The sequence below is a fragment of the Helianthus annuus genome, chromosome 5 (assembly GCF_002127325.2).
Source record: "Helianthus annuus cultivar XRQ/B chromosome 5, HanXRQr2.0-SUNRISE, whole genome shotgun sequence".
In the NCBI taxonomy this organism is placed as follows: Eukaryota; Viridiplantae; Streptophyta; class Magnoliopsida; order Asterales; family Asteraceae; genus Helianthus; species Helianthus annuus.
Window position 1 is genome coordinate 98978317 of NC_035437.2, and position 16145 is coordinate 98994461.

Genomic DNA, 16145 nt, shown 5'->3' on the forward strand with positions numbered 1-16145 from the left:
CTAGAACTTGCCATGGCGATACATTCCCGGTCCTTACCAACTTAAACCCGAGTAAGTAAATGATGGAGGAATTAGGACTAACTCTTTTTATTTCTACACCATTATTTTTGTTTTTTTACCACCTACCCAAAATCCCCCTAGTTAACCCCTTTGAGGCTAAACCTTTTCATTTCTTAACCCAAAACAAACACCCTTTTACCCACCAAAACCCTTTTTCATTTTAAACCCTTTATTTTAGTAACAAGGCTCGGTTTTTCTTATGACTTGCTTAAAAAAATGATGATGATGAAGCCAAAAGAAATAAACAAACAAGTTTATCAAAAAGAACTTTGTTTGAAAGAAATGCTTCATCAAAATAAAAAGTTGTGAAAAATAAAAAGTCTTCCGAAAACCGACGTTTTTTTACGCCTTTCGCCCTTTTAGTAACCACTAACCCAACCACCCACCTTTAGCCCAAGCCTAACCCTTCACCTCAAAAGTCCTCTTGATATTTACAAAGGTGCATAGTTAAAAAGGAGGAGGATTGATTGCTTGGCAAGCTTATGGTAGGAGTAAGTTCCATGCCGCTCTCGAGTGATTCACTAAAATACATCTTCGGCCGAGTGTTGAGTGATCCCCCGTGAGGTATGTGAACTTGTATATAAATGGAATTTTAAAAAGGCATGTTATGCCCTAATAAGTAATTTATCTTATGTAATGTTTTTAATAAATCATGACGAATAGGATTGTAAATAAATAAAAATAAATTTAATAAAGAATCTTGGAAATCCCGACACTCTATTACAAGCCCAAAAACCTTCTCTTCTACCCATTCCATTTGGGAGTGTAAAGCCACATTATAAAGAGTTTTGCTTGAGGACAAGCAAAGATTCAAGTGTGGTGGTATTTGATGTACACAAAATGCAACATATAAATTACATCAATTGTGGCATAAAAATAGCCCTTTTTTAGTACCAATGTTAGAAAAAAGTGTGTTTTTGTCTTCCTTTTGTATTTTCAGGATTAAATGAGCTCAAATGAACAAAAGAAGCAAAAAGGCAGCTAAATCTAACATAAATACAAGAAAAGGAACAAACGTAGCATGTCCGACCCCCCGACAGCATCTTCCCAAGCAAAAACAAGAGAACAGAAGACTGAACACGCCCCGTGCTCACTGAGCACGGGGGCGTGCCCAAGTGTCAGCAGAAAAGACAAAGTTGTAGAAGCTTCTATCACCCACCACGGGGGCGTGCCCAGCGGACACGGGGTCGTGGTCAACTCTAAGATTCGCAGAATCTAGGGAAATCTTGATAGTACAGATACGCTTCTACACACGGGGTTATGCTCAGCGGACATGGGGGCGTGGTCAACTAATGCAGACAAACTGCAATTAATGAAGAAAGAGAAAGAGGATGGACACGGGGCCGTGCCCAATGGACACAGGGCCGTGCCCGAGCAGCTGTTCAGGCTATAAATAGGGGTGCTTGGCTCATTTGCAAACTATCCCTTGGTACACCACCTCTCTCACACTTCACCCACCCACCACCATCACAACACCATCATCCACCACCATCATCCATCATAGAGTGTGTGAGTCGTCTCGGGATCCAAGATTGATTGTAAAAGTTCTTGACAATCAAAGGCCATGTTTGCCTAAGTCTCTTACATCACTTGGTGAAGACAAGTGTTTAGTGTAATACTTTTTATTTTTAATATCTTCGCACTTTTTATTTGGTTATGTATTAATGACTTTAATAACTAGTTTCTTATGTTGAAGGTGATTCTTCCTTATCGTTTGTCCATGGTGTCTTGGCATTAATTTACTGTCTATATAAAATAAAAGATTTTCACCATTCATATCTCCACGGTCTATATGGAGATATGTTGGCTACCTGGTCGAGGGTTAAGGGAACAGTTTGGTAAGAGTCTTGCCATTGTTCAGTGTATAGATCCTGCAAAGGACCTGGGTCAAATTTAGTAGGACCTCCTTCAATACCCACCGGTATTGGATGGCGGGGGTCCAAACTCTTTGGTCCCCTCATAAGTAAGCTACGATTAAAACTTTAACCCGGCTACTTAGGACTGTATCCCTACTGACTCAGACCACTTAGCCGAGGGTAACGTCACCTTTAAAAGAGGGGCCTACCACATTATGCATTAATAACTTAATTAATTATCTTTCAATAATCCGACCCTTTAGGATTGTATCCTTGCTGACTCAAACTACTGGGTTGAAGAGGGGCCTACTACAATAACTAAGATAATCTCTTAAAAAGTGCAAAAGTGCGGAAATAATCAAAGGTTACACTACACACGAGTCGGATCCAAGTGATTCATCTTGTCTATCTGTTTTTACTTTTATTTTATTTTTCAGCATTTTAGTTAGTTTTATTTTTCTAGTTTAAAACCTTTTTTCTAACCTTTTGATTTGATTAGACGTTGAGGATAAACCGGTACTAAAAGCTCTTGTGTCCTTGGATGACCTCGGTATCTTACCAACACTATACTACATCCACGATGGGTGCACTTGCCCATATGTGTGTTTAGTGTTAGTAAATACCGTGTTTTATAAATTTAAAACTTGGCTAAAAAGTTTAAAAGGGCTTAAAATATATATAAAAACCTATAACACATGACACGCATCAGCTGTAAATGAACCGAACGTTCAATGAATAGTTCGTGACCCATTCGGAGGGAAGTTCCTTTATGTTCGTTCGTTTAATATACGAACGGGCATGAACAACAAATTTCATTCGATTAGTTAAATGAACGAACATGAACAAAGGTCTCATTCGTTCAATTGTGTTCGTGAACGTTCAGTAAGGTGTTCGTGAACATTCATTCATTTGCGTTCGTTTATGTTCGTATATTTGTGCTTTAATTAAATATTTTTGTACTTTCATATGTTTTATCTATACTTTTTATATCAATAAACTTTATTTATTTTATTACCATAACAATTGAACTATGAAACCCTGTTTCACCTTGTTTATAAACCATTTCCCTTTCATTTCTCATTATTTACATCGATGAATATGATCGATCTCCGTTCCACAACAAGGGATTCAAGATCCATTGCTACTCTCTGGGCCATCCACCTTTATCATTCGTCACATTCGCCAAATTTATTTGTGTTTGTGAACCATTCGTGAACATGCTCATTTGCTTAATGAACGAACACGAAAATAAAATCTCGTTCGGTTAGTGTTCATGAACACATTTATTTCCTTAATGAACGAACACGGACAAGGCCTTGTTCGTGTTCGTTCGATTTGTTTACAACCATACACACATCAGTTACAAAATAATCAACTTACGATCATTAATTAGCTGATACAAACATCAACCAATTACAAACATCAACCATTAGATCTAAAACAGTTGTACCAATTTTAAAGATTACCTATCTATAAATAACAGTTCTAATCTAATACTAATAAAAGAATCATGTTAATGCCACATGACATTATCTCCTTAAAATTATATCTTAATACCATGTGGCATTCTCTCATTTATTATTATTATTATTATTATTATTATTATTATTATTATTATTATTATTATTATTATTATTATTATTATATCATATTAACGAGTTGACGCAAACCCACGCGTTGCAGCGGGATGTTGATTGTGAATGTATTCAGTATCACAGTATAAGATGCGAAATTGTTAAGATTATGCAAAATATTCTTTTCTTTTACTTTATCCTCCGGTCTGCAATACTACACCAAAGCGATCAACTCAATATGTACATAACAAAACTCAGTAATAATATATTCTCATATTAAAACCTCCACAATAATATATTAAATGCATTGACAATATACATGTTTAGGTATCAACATGGTGTATAACTAACATTAATTTAGACAACAAATTAAACAAAAAATTCATGGAAGGAAATGCGTATATCATGGAAACCGAATCACATGGAAACCTAATCGTAACTTTAATAATTTTGACTTTTCCTTATAATCAAAGCTAATATTTATTAATTTTCCTTTAAAATTAAAACTTTTTCTTATTTTATTATTTTCAAAACAAAACTTAATGTTTTATTAATTTTAAAGAATTATTTTTTTTTTGTTTTTCAAAAATGAATATAAAAAATGACGATTCCGTTATCCTTGTAGGATCGTTGTATGACCCGAATTAGTCAATCACAAGAGTTTTGAATCCGAATCAAAGGCGGAATCAGTGAAACGGACGTGAAAACAGCTTGATACTCATTAATATATCTCTATTATTGATATAATAGTCATACAGCACCTCGAGACAGTTCGGCAACACTTCGTTACCGAATTACAAGAAATTATACAACTAATTTCGCATGAGACCTATATATACTAATCTAATTTCGCTTGAACCATACTCATGCGAAACTACCTTCATGCGATATTTAATTCCGTGTGAAATTACCCTCGTGGTAATTTCGTGCGGAATTACCCTAAACCTCACAAATCCTGTTTTCTCGATCTACGAGCCCTGATCTATCTATTCTGATACATGGCATGATACAAGACGAAGTCAACAGACATAGTGCACTAACAGACTCCTCCCTTGGATGTTGACGAAGTCTTTAGTGTCTAATCTTTAGCATGACACATCTTCAGTCTTGATCAGTCTTTTGGCTCTATCCAAATTGTTTAACGCTGTAAGCATCCATCTATCTTTCTCTTCTTCCATCATCTTCCATCTTGAATGATATACCAAAATCTGCTTGTGGCTCTTTCATAAACAACTTTCTTCAGGCTCCCCCTTTCGTCAAGCTTCCGTGCTTTAGGGATCGACACCTAGCTTTCCGATCTACAAGATCCCCCTTGCTTTAAGCTTGTCTTCAGACTCCCCCTTAGACTCTGCTATCGGGATCGTAATCTGGTTTCTGCAAACTCTCAAACATTTCTAAGTAACAATCTTTTGAAATTGTCCAGAAATTGTAATCTGGCTCTTTTAAACTCTTTAACCACTCCCCTTATCAACAAACTTCCAATATTTGGCAGTTTCAGCGAAACGGATCGGAAACCGACTTTTTAACAATATAAGCATCCTAATCTTACATGGTTAATCATCCAAGTCCAATTTAATGACCTTGGAGATATCACAAACTGTTTTTGATTTTTTTGATTTTAAAACCATCAAGTTTCAAATTAATGAACTTGTTTTATTTTCAAAAACACAATCAACATACTCAGATTTTGAAACTCAGCATCTCAGACATTGGTTGTCGAAACTAATGCAGAGATCAAAATCTTTTTGGATTTTCTGAAATATAAAGCAATAAAGAAATATTTACAAACATATTTACAGACAATACTTTTGTTTGAGTTCGCGTCAGAGGATCATATCAGTTTATGACACATCACTAGTACCATTGAGCTTTAAACACTTTCTGTTCTAAACGATTCACTTAGATTATCAGTATACTGATCCACTTAAATTTTTACACAAAGTTCAACTGTTTCGAGATACGAGATTAGTGTTTTAAGAACTTAAACGCATTCATGTGTCCCACCTCTTGAATATACTCCCGTATCCAGATCCCAATATTCAGTCTTACAGGTGAGTATACCACAGATGGTATCTATAAAGGGTTAAATGCGAAACCGTGAGAGCTCAGGTCAGAACTTCCGTTCAGCAGAGAGATGACGGTTCGACTTTAGGTGTGTTCCCTTTAGAGAATCTTTTCTTCAACATCACATGATTAGCATTTTTCAATGTTTCATCATTTTTTGTACTGAGGACGATGCTATATTTCAAGCAAGCAGAAAGTATTATACGGGGACTAGGCCCTTGCTTCCGCAAAATCATAAGTCCCGGGATAATACCCCAGATATCACTGAGTATAAAGACCTAGTATCTCAGAAAAAGGGACCTTTCAAACAAGATTTCAGGGGTTACCTATATATCCAAGATTTGTTCCCCACGAAATAAGTAAGTTTGAAATTTAGGTTTATATCTCGTCACAGTCTACTAAATGTGCAAAAACCTACTGGCACATCATCAGTGAGACCGTTTATCACATTTAACTTTACATTTCTTTAGCGTACTGTGATTGTCTACTGATGTACTATCATTTCCTCTTTTTACACAAAAACTCAATTTTTGAATTTTATCATGTTTTTGGCTTTTTCAAATTTTCTAATGTTTTTGGATTTTCTGACAATATTACTCCCCCTAAATGCAAAACCATTTAAAGAAAATTTGATAATCGATGTAGATAGTTTCGTCTCGCCATCCATTTTCTGCTAATGTGTACCGAATTACATGAAAAACAGTAAATACCCCCATGATTTACAACACATTGATCTTTTACAGTTTGAAAACCGTTTTTCAATCTTGTGAAATTAATCATGTTTATTCCGCCGTGAGGGTTTCGGCATATTCAAGTAACATATTTTTGTATTTTTGAATATTTGACAAAAATTAAAAACAAACATATTTTTGATTTTTCAAATTTTTTACAAAATGAAAACATATTTTTGATTTTAATTTTTCAATTTTTAGGGTTTTTGAAATATTGTTTATTTATGTACAGAAAACAAATAAACTCCCTGTTTCAACCAAACCAGGGTTCAGCAGCCTCCTCTCCACGTTGTGCCAGGCTGCTCCAACTTCCATTCTCACAATCTTTGGTTTTGTTGAGCACCTGCACATTTATAGTATTCAATTATTTGAACAATTTAGCCCAGGTCTGTTCAACCTTAGGCATTTCAACACAGTAAACTTCATTCAATGTCGGAAACTCTTTATCATCTTTCACAAATATCTTGTCAATTTTGACTTCAACTTTGTTATCAATTTTCGAAATCATTGGTTTCTTAACTGACCAAGTTTGACCTTTTGAAGCACCTCTTTTGTAAAAATGTGAGTCTTTTTGAGCATTTTGATTTTGAACAACAACAATTGGTTTCCAAAACTGTTGGGGTTTTATCATATCAACTGATGTTTTCCAACTTTGCGTTGTTCTTAATCTGGATGTGTGAGAATTCCAGGTCTGTCTTGAATCGAACCTGTTCGGGTTGATTTCCAATTTTGATTTGAAGCAAACTTGTTTGTATTCTACCTCCAAGTTTGTTTCGAATCAAATCTGGTTGACCTTTGTTTCACATTCTTAGATTTTTGTTTCTCAACATTTTCAGACTTCTTTTTGTCAACATCAACAGGTTTCAGATTTGGACATATTCGTGCAAGATGTCCAATTTGATCACATTTGAAACATGTTCTCTTGGATACATCTTTTACCTGTGGTTGTTGCTTTTTCTTTTGAGCTAAGAACTCGTCATTAGACTGTCGTCTAAATTTTAGTTCTTTCTCTTCTTCTGAAGTTGTTCCATGAACAAAATTCATCTTTGTTTGAGAATTTGGAACATCATTTCTTTTCCAACTTTGTTTCTTCTTATAACCCAACCCAGCCTTCATATTTTTCTTTTTGAAACCCGGTTTGTTATAAAAAGTTTTATGACCTTTTCCAGCAAACTTTGAAATTTCAGATTTTTCAATTTCAACCATTTTGAAAACTTTGTCAATTTTTTCCGAAATCACATTCTGAATCGGAAATACAACATCTAAGAATAATTTGTCTAATCCAATCATGGTATAAACTAATCCTTTTGAATCATCATTCAAATTTTTCTTGGATTTTGTGTTTTTCAGATATCCATCATGAAAATTACCTTCATTTTCATCCTGTGATTCAGAATTACCTGTATCAACCGACTCTTCTCTCAACACACTTTCAACGACCTTGCCTACCACCTCTGAATCACTAGAATAATCAGATTTGGAATAGGTTACGTCAATGTCGTCTGGCAATTGATCTACCAAGTTGAAAGCTTTTTCGACCTTTTCATCATCATTAAATACAAACTTTTCCGGTGGTGGAACTTGATGAAACTCTGAGCCAATACCTTTCTTGTTTTGCTCAGAATCTTTCCCATCCGGTTTTATATCGAAAATTCTTTCAAGCACATATGACGACGCATGGTAACTTTTTAATTTGTTGTTATCCTGTTCTAAATCAGCAATCTGACGTTTTAGCTTAGCAACATCTTCAATATATGAATTTACAACACCTTCTTTAATTTCATACATTCGTTTTAGTTCCTTTGATGTTTCAGAAAAGTAATTCAATCTTAATTGAACAAATTTCATTTCACCCTTCACTTTTTCATATGACTCTTTTGTAATATGATATGCCAATTTCATTGAATCATATTCTTTCTTCATGTCTTGACAAACATTTTCTTTTTGATCACATTCTTCTGTCTTTTTCAAAACATTTTCTTTCAAAACTTCATTTTCTTTTTCTAATTTTTTATATTTTTCTAAAAGTGTTTCATTATTTTCTTTTAAAACTTTTTCGTTTTCTAACATTTCTTTGCATTTATTTTTGAAAACTTCTTCAACTTTTGTGAATTCAAGATTTCTTGTTCTGAACTTCTCATCTTTTTCAGTACAAGCACTGCATGGTTCCATGCATTTCTTGCACTGTTCAACAGTTTTTATGAATTCAGAATCAGAATTCAACAGTTTTTATGAATTCAGAATCAGAATGTACCTCAGTGATTGGCACTTCGGTGTTTTCATCTGCATTTGTTTGCTCAACATCTTTCTGCTTTCCTTCAACACCAATTTCATCACCAGCATCACTAGCAATCTCCAAAATCTCATTCTTCACTTCAGCCAAACTTTCAATTTTCTTCTCATCTTCTACAGTCTGCTGTTCTTCAGTAACAGCTTTCTCATTCTTTTCATTCACCTCAATTTTTCCTTCAATCTTTTCTTTCTCAGCAACCTTCAAATCTTCCTTTTTACCAACTTCGAATTTCTTCACAACCTCAACTTCAACAGCTTCAGTTTTAAACTCTTCAGCAGCTTTCTTCAAACTATTCACCATTTCTTCAACATTCTTCTTCATTCTCTCTTCATCCCTCTTCCTCAAACACGATGTCATGGCATATCTTATTTCCTTTTCATGCCTTTTTGCATACGTGTCATCTTTTAATACATTTCTATAGTATTCGGCCGATGAAGGAATTATGAGAAGAACATCTTCAAAAATTATGTCTTTCTTGGGAACAACAGGTTCACCTTCTCTGTTGAAATAGCACTCTCTCTTCTTATCCCATCTCTTATTGATAACATCACTCTCATACTCTTCTTGCATTTCATCCATTCTGTTCAAAACAATGTTTCTTTCTCGGTATGTTTTCCACTCAGAATCTCTTCTCTGGTTTTCTTTTTGATTTCAGTTGTGCCTTTTTCTTCTTTGTTTTTCTCTTTGATTTTAGCAACAAAAACATAATGTTTGCTCTCTGATATAGCTTTGCCATGAGCTGTTTTTCGAATATTCTCCAAACGATCTTCTTCTGGACAAATCTGACTCCAATCAAAACCTTCATCATTATGGAAAACAGCATGTGCTCTTGATTTTTCTCTGGGTTTATCTTCAATCATTTTTTGGCTCTTCTCTGCTTCTGTGGTAGATTTCCTTTCGGTAATAATCATCTTTGAACGGATGTTCATTTCCACCAACTGCAGAATTATTGCATTCTCTCTTGAAATGACTTTTTGCTTACATTTGAAGCAGGTCACTTTGGACTTGTCAAATCCAAGTTTTGTTGATGCACCGCCTAATGATTGTTTCCCAGTAATTTCCATATATCTCTGAGCTCTGCGAATGCAACTTGCCAAACACCAACGGATGTCAATGAGTTCCATCTCTTCTGGATCAATCTGGTCGTAGTCTTCCTTGGTTAACTCTGAGTTTCCAATTTTTCCCGCTACAAGACCTTCATATGATTCTAGAACAGATGCAAGGAAACTCATTTGCTGCTTAGCTGCATTAATGCTCATTGCAGGAGAATTTTTCAACTTGAGAGCAATATTACACAGTATCTCCTCTGCTTCTTCAGAACTAGCTTTTGAAGCTGATGAATGATAACCCGGATTGTAGCTTGATGAGCTTGTCTGAGGTTCTTTCATCTTCTCACTACTGAATGTTGTCTTTGGAGAACTATCAGCTTTCACTGAAGGTAAATTGCCTTTGTAATATAGACCAACATTCTGTTAATGTGAAGAACTGCTCATCTTGCTTTGTTTATGCAATTCAAGCTCATGAGTTTCAATCTTTTCAATTAACGCATCAAGAGAAATTGTTTCATACAAAACATCATTTTTTCAAAATGAATACAAACGTTTGCATCAGCTCGTGGTAACGCTTCTATGATTTTGTCGATTATTTCTTCTCTTGTCTTTTCAATCTTAAATCTTTCCAGTTCGATTTTTAGATGACAAAAACGTTCAATCATTTGTCGAACTGATTCACCGTTAAGACTATCAAACAAATCAAATTCTTTCTTTAATAAAGCAATTTTGTTTTTATTTATTTGTTTACCCCCTTCTGCCTTAACCCGTAAAGCTTCCCAAATGGATTTTGAAGATCCATTATGTTGTAACAAGGCAAACATGTCATTTCTGATTGAAGATTGAATTAAAGTAATCATTCTCTGTTCAGCTGTAAATTCGGATTTGTCATCTTTGGATAATTTCTTGAGTGGAAGATCTTCTCCTTTATCATCCTTTGGTCTTTCATATCCAAACTCCAAACAGAACCAGCTTTCGTGTGCATAGGCCTTTGCCCAGTTGATGAACCGCTCTTTCCACCATGTATAATCTTCAATACTTTCAAGAGTTGGTGGTTTTGAATGTGTGCCGTAGAAGTTGTCATGTTTAATGTTCTCATTTATCGCTTTAGTAATGGTTTTTGGTGTGATAGTTGAGATTTCGGAAGACTCGGATGTAAACGCGTTGAAAAACGTGTTGTAGAATTCTTCAGCCATGATGTGAATTTCTTGGATTATAACCTGGACACAAACACAATCAAACAAACACAATCAGTTTAAACAATATCAAACAACTTGAAATAAACTAACACTTGGTTGACGTGAAATGATCTTGACACGAAATGAGATTTGTTGCGGAATTATTTTTCAAACGGAATCAAACTATTCAAACGAAATTAAGCTTCTCACGAAATCACTCTGGTGCGGAATTACCCTTTTCACACGAGATTCGCAAACGGAATTACCTTCTTCACACGGAATTAGTAATTTCGTGCGGAATTACTTTCGATTTTCAAACGGAATTATGTGCTTCGTTCAAACGGAATTAGATTTTTGGTCCATTTTTGTCACTTTTAATTCGAATTCTGTTCTGATTCTCTCAAGGCTTTGTTAAAACACTATTTCACATAAGATGTGTGAAATTCAAACCATTTTGACCGTTAAAAGTTGTCCAATTTGAAAAAGAAGGTGTAGAAGAATGAAATTCTGATGAAATCAAGCTGAATTTGATGAAACTCCTCCTCCTGTGCTCTGATACCACTTGTAGGATCGTTGTATGACCCGAATTAGTCAATCAGAAGAGTTTTGAATCCGAATCAAAGGCGGAATCAATGAAACGGACGTGAAAACAGCTTGATACTCATTAATATATCTCTATTATTGATATAATAGTCTTACAGCACCTCGAGACAGTTTGGCAGCACTTCGTTACCGAATTACAAGAAATTATACAACTAATTTCGCATGAAACCTATATATACTAATCTAATTTCGCTTGAACCATACTCATGCGAAATTACCTTCATGCGATATTTAATTCTGTGCGAAATTACCCTCTTGGTAATTTCATGCGAATTACCCTAAACCTCACAAATCCTGTTTTCTCGATCTACGAGCCCTGATCTATCTATTCTGATACATGACATGATACAAGACGAAGTCAACATACATAGTGCACTAACAATCCTCTAAAAATTGAAGTCAAACTTCCTTGACTTTTGTTGGTGCACTACATCTGCTGATTACGTCTTGTATCGAGTCATAGGCTTAGAACGTTAGATCTAGGCACGTAATACGAGAAATTATGAGATTGTATAGATTTATAGTGTTTGGATCGCTCATAGGTACATGGTGATAGTGGACCGCTCGTATGACACTATCTTGGGCCGCTTATGTGTCAAGTTTATGGGCCGCTCCAATGTCATGTATATGGGCCGCTTATTGGGCCTGTCCAATAAGCGGTTCCAGTAGCCTATAAATACCTCTAGAGCGATCTCATTTGTAACGGTTCCTGATTTTCGTACCGAAGTGCTGCCGGATCGAAAACAGGTTGTATTCATCGTCAAATCAATAGAAAAGGAGTTTAAAGTGTTATACAAGCTATTTCTACGTCATTTACTTGTTTTCCGCACCTGTACTTGACGAAAACACCTCTGAACGACTCGTTCGGGTCAGCAAACGATCCTACAAGTGGTATCAGAGCTTCAGGAGGAGGAGTTCTACAGGAAATAGCTGAAAATTGTTGAAAATTCTGTCTTCTACTCATTCTTTTTCAGATTTAGATATTTTTCACGGTCGAAACTTGCTCAAAATCTCAGGGATTGTGCGCGATGGTATAAAGACAAACCCTTGAAAGTTTGGGGTTGAAATTCAAAGAAATAGTGGGTCAAATCGTTGTCCGAAGTTGGATCGCTTTTTTGAAACAACTCTGGATCGCTTATTGGACCTAGCTTGAACCGCTTATCCGTACGTGTTTAGGACCGCTCATTCGATCGTTCTGACTTGAATCGCTCATCCGGACCGCTCATACATCAAATCCTGGACCGCTCGAATTGATACTTGCTGAACCGCTCGAACAGCACACTTGTGAACCGCTCGAACAACATATCTTGAACCGCTCGAACAACACACCTTGAACCGCTCGAACATCATTATTGGACCGCTCCAAATACATTGTCTGGATCGCTTTTAAGAATTCCTTTGGACCGCTTTTCTGTCTGCTACATTGAAAATTGTATTAAATCATTATGAATTCTGAGTTTTACAACGACTTTGCTACACCGAGTACTCCAGCCGCAATTGCTCAAGCCATGAGTATTGAAAACGAGACGGGAACCACCCAGAAACCCCCGAAACTGATGAGTATTGAAGAATACTACGGGTGGAAAGATCGCTTTGAAAACTGGGTTCAGGCAAATCATCTCAGATCGTGGGAATGCATATTGGAAAAGTACACATTGCCTCGAACAGAATTGCAAGTCATTAAACAGATATCTGAATTCTCAGAACAAGAACGTGCAATGTACAGAGCAGAGAAAATGATGATAAGTTTGTTACAGCAGGCAATTAAAGAAGATATATTCATTCTGCTACAACACGACAAAACTGCAAAGTCAATTTGGGATGCTCTTAAAGTGAAATTCGAGGGTAGTGAAAGTATGATCAAAAGCAAGAAGGCATTGCTTAAAAAGGAATTTGATTTGTTTAGCAGTTTGCCGGGAGAGGATACTAAAAAGCTGATTGAGAGATACTGCCACTTAGTGCGTTCGTTATCGATGTTGGGAGTTGAAAAAGGTCGTGAGGAATGGGTTGATAAATTGGCTGACGCGTTACCTCAGAAAGAGTGGGGAACGTATTTGATGATACTGAAAAACACGGGTGTTTATGACAAACTTACAATTGGTCAGTTTATTGAGAAAATTGAGAGTCAGGATCTTGAACAGCAAAAGATCGCGAGGATGAATAATCCTAGTGGTCAACAAGATGTTAAAATGTACTATAAAGGTAGTATTCCAGTTTCTGAAACTGAAAGAAGTCCGAAAATTCAAACCGCTTTCAGTGCTGGTGATTCATCTGAGAAAGCTGATCAGGGTTCGAACAAGAGTAGCAGCGGGTTTTCATCATTTCCGAGTGTAAATCCGAAAGAGACTAACACAAGCTTTCAGTCTCAGAGTACAAAAACCGGAAATGGATACATAATTCAGTGCAACATAGCTCTAAATCTTCCAGAAGGTCAAAGCTTCTCTGAAGACACTGCTAAAGACCACATGGCACTTCTGGGTTCAGTTCTGTTATCTTATTAAGGTCTTGTTGCTGGTCGGATCGGAAATCCTATGCTCACCAAAGAGAATTACGATCAAATAGATGCTGAGGAAATGGAACTTATGGATATCAAATGGTGTCTTGCTAGTGTTCTTCGTCGGGCTGAGAAATTCAAAACCATTACTGGGAGAAATGACTTTCTTGATGCACATGTTTCTACTTTAGGTTTTGATAAATCTAAAGTTACTTGTTTTCGATGCAGGGAGAAGGGCCATTTCAAACGAGAGTGCAAAGGAAGAGAAGCTAGCGGAGCACAAAATCCATTCGGGAAAGATGATTACTACCGCAAAGCAATCTATCAACAAGTTGGTCAATCCCAAGAACCTCAGACAGCTCACGGAAGAAAGATTGAAGATCCCAAGAGAGCATGTTTGGTAGATTTCAGCTGGAGTGATTACATATCATCTGAAGCTACAGCAGAACGAGTTATCGATCAAGATGATGAGAAACTACCAGATGGTTTCAGTTGGGATATGTTCGTAGATGAAAAGGGAGGTTTTAAAGCTTTCATTGCAAAGATTGTCCGAGAGCCAAATTTGTTTGCTACTTGGATGAGATCAATTGGAGAGAATGTGAGAATTGAAGATAAAAAATCTGTGTCATCTGATGAAAGTTCAGATAGTACTGATAGACTCTCAGAACACTCTGGGGATGTTTCAGATAATTCAGATGAAACTGTTCAAGAACAGGATGTTGTATTTGATAAAACACCATCTGATTCTAGTATATCTGATGATGATTCTGAAAAATCTGTACATTTTGATCAATCACCAGATCATAGTAGCAGTGATGATGAGGAAGAGAAACATATAAATACTGCAAAATCTCATATGTCTCCTGAAAGTTTTCATTTTTATTTTGCAGAAAAAATGGAGAAACTAAAAGAGAAACAAGCTGCTAAAGAACAACAATCTGAATCTGAAGGTGATGTTCAGAATGCTGAAAATGTTGCTGAGAAGATTGGTGAGGTTGTGAAAGAAGTAGAAAAGGTGATTGAAGTTGAAAAAATGATTGAAGTTGTGAAAACAGTCGAAGTTGAAAAAATTGTTGAAGTCATCAAGCCCTGTGAGAAGTGTTTGAAAGCCTGTGAAGAGTGTGCAGCAAAAGATGACATCATCTCTGAGTACGAGAAAAAGAAAGAGCAGTTACTGTTCAATCTCAATTATGTGAATGAATCGTACGACGTGTTGAACAAAACAGTAACTGGTCTTCAAAAGACAAATACAGAAAGAGAACAGGCGCTGACGATGATGAATGCAACTTTAATGTCGAAGCAAAAAGCTATAAATTTTTACATTGAAGAAAGTGCCAAGTGGAAGCAAGAGTTGGAAACTGAAAAGATTGAAAATGAGAGGATTAGGAGGTTATTGTTGAGTTATTCTACCTCTGATTATGTTATTGATCGTGTTTACCCAACTGTTGCAGGTATGGAAGCTTTTCAAGCTGAGAAGCCGAAAGAAAAGAAAGATTGTGGTAAGAAACCGACCGTTAGCTATAACAAGTGTCCGCCTCCAATTTGGGATGGGTATTCACCTAGGAAACCAAATGAGGAACAACTTGCAAAAGCAGTCAATTTACAGCTTAAAACAGATACAACTGATGTCTTACCAGAAAACATTGATGTGACGTTTACCTCATCCGATACTGATCATGAGTCTGAAATAATCAAAAAGATGGTCGATCAAGTGTTGGATACTGATGAGGAGACAGAATCAAAATCGGAGTCTGAAAAGCCAAATTCGTCTGTCAAAAGTCAAAATTCGTCGATTAAACGGTCTTATAGTAAAGAATTTTTGTTATCAAAGGCAGACTTGGATGATGAAACATTCGAAGTTGTTTATACTTTGAATGGTTCTGACAAATTATATTACAACAAAAAGTTTCCGATAATGAGTATCAAAACAGAATTAATCAACAAAACTTTTAAACTAATAGAGGTTAATATTCCTGAATTAAAAGTTTTGAAAAATTTTGATAAACCTAAAAAATATACTTCCAGAGTTCAACAACGTCTAAACAAGAAAAAAGGTTATAATTCTGGTTCTGGTTTTCAAAAGAAACCTAACCAAAATCATAGCTACAAAAAGAAAGGTTTAGGTTTTGTTCCACAAGAAAATCATAAAAATGAGAAAAATTCTAATTCAAACACTGAATTTGTGACAGGTGGAAGCTCGGAAGATGAACAGCAGAAACCATTTTGGAAACAAACTAACAAAG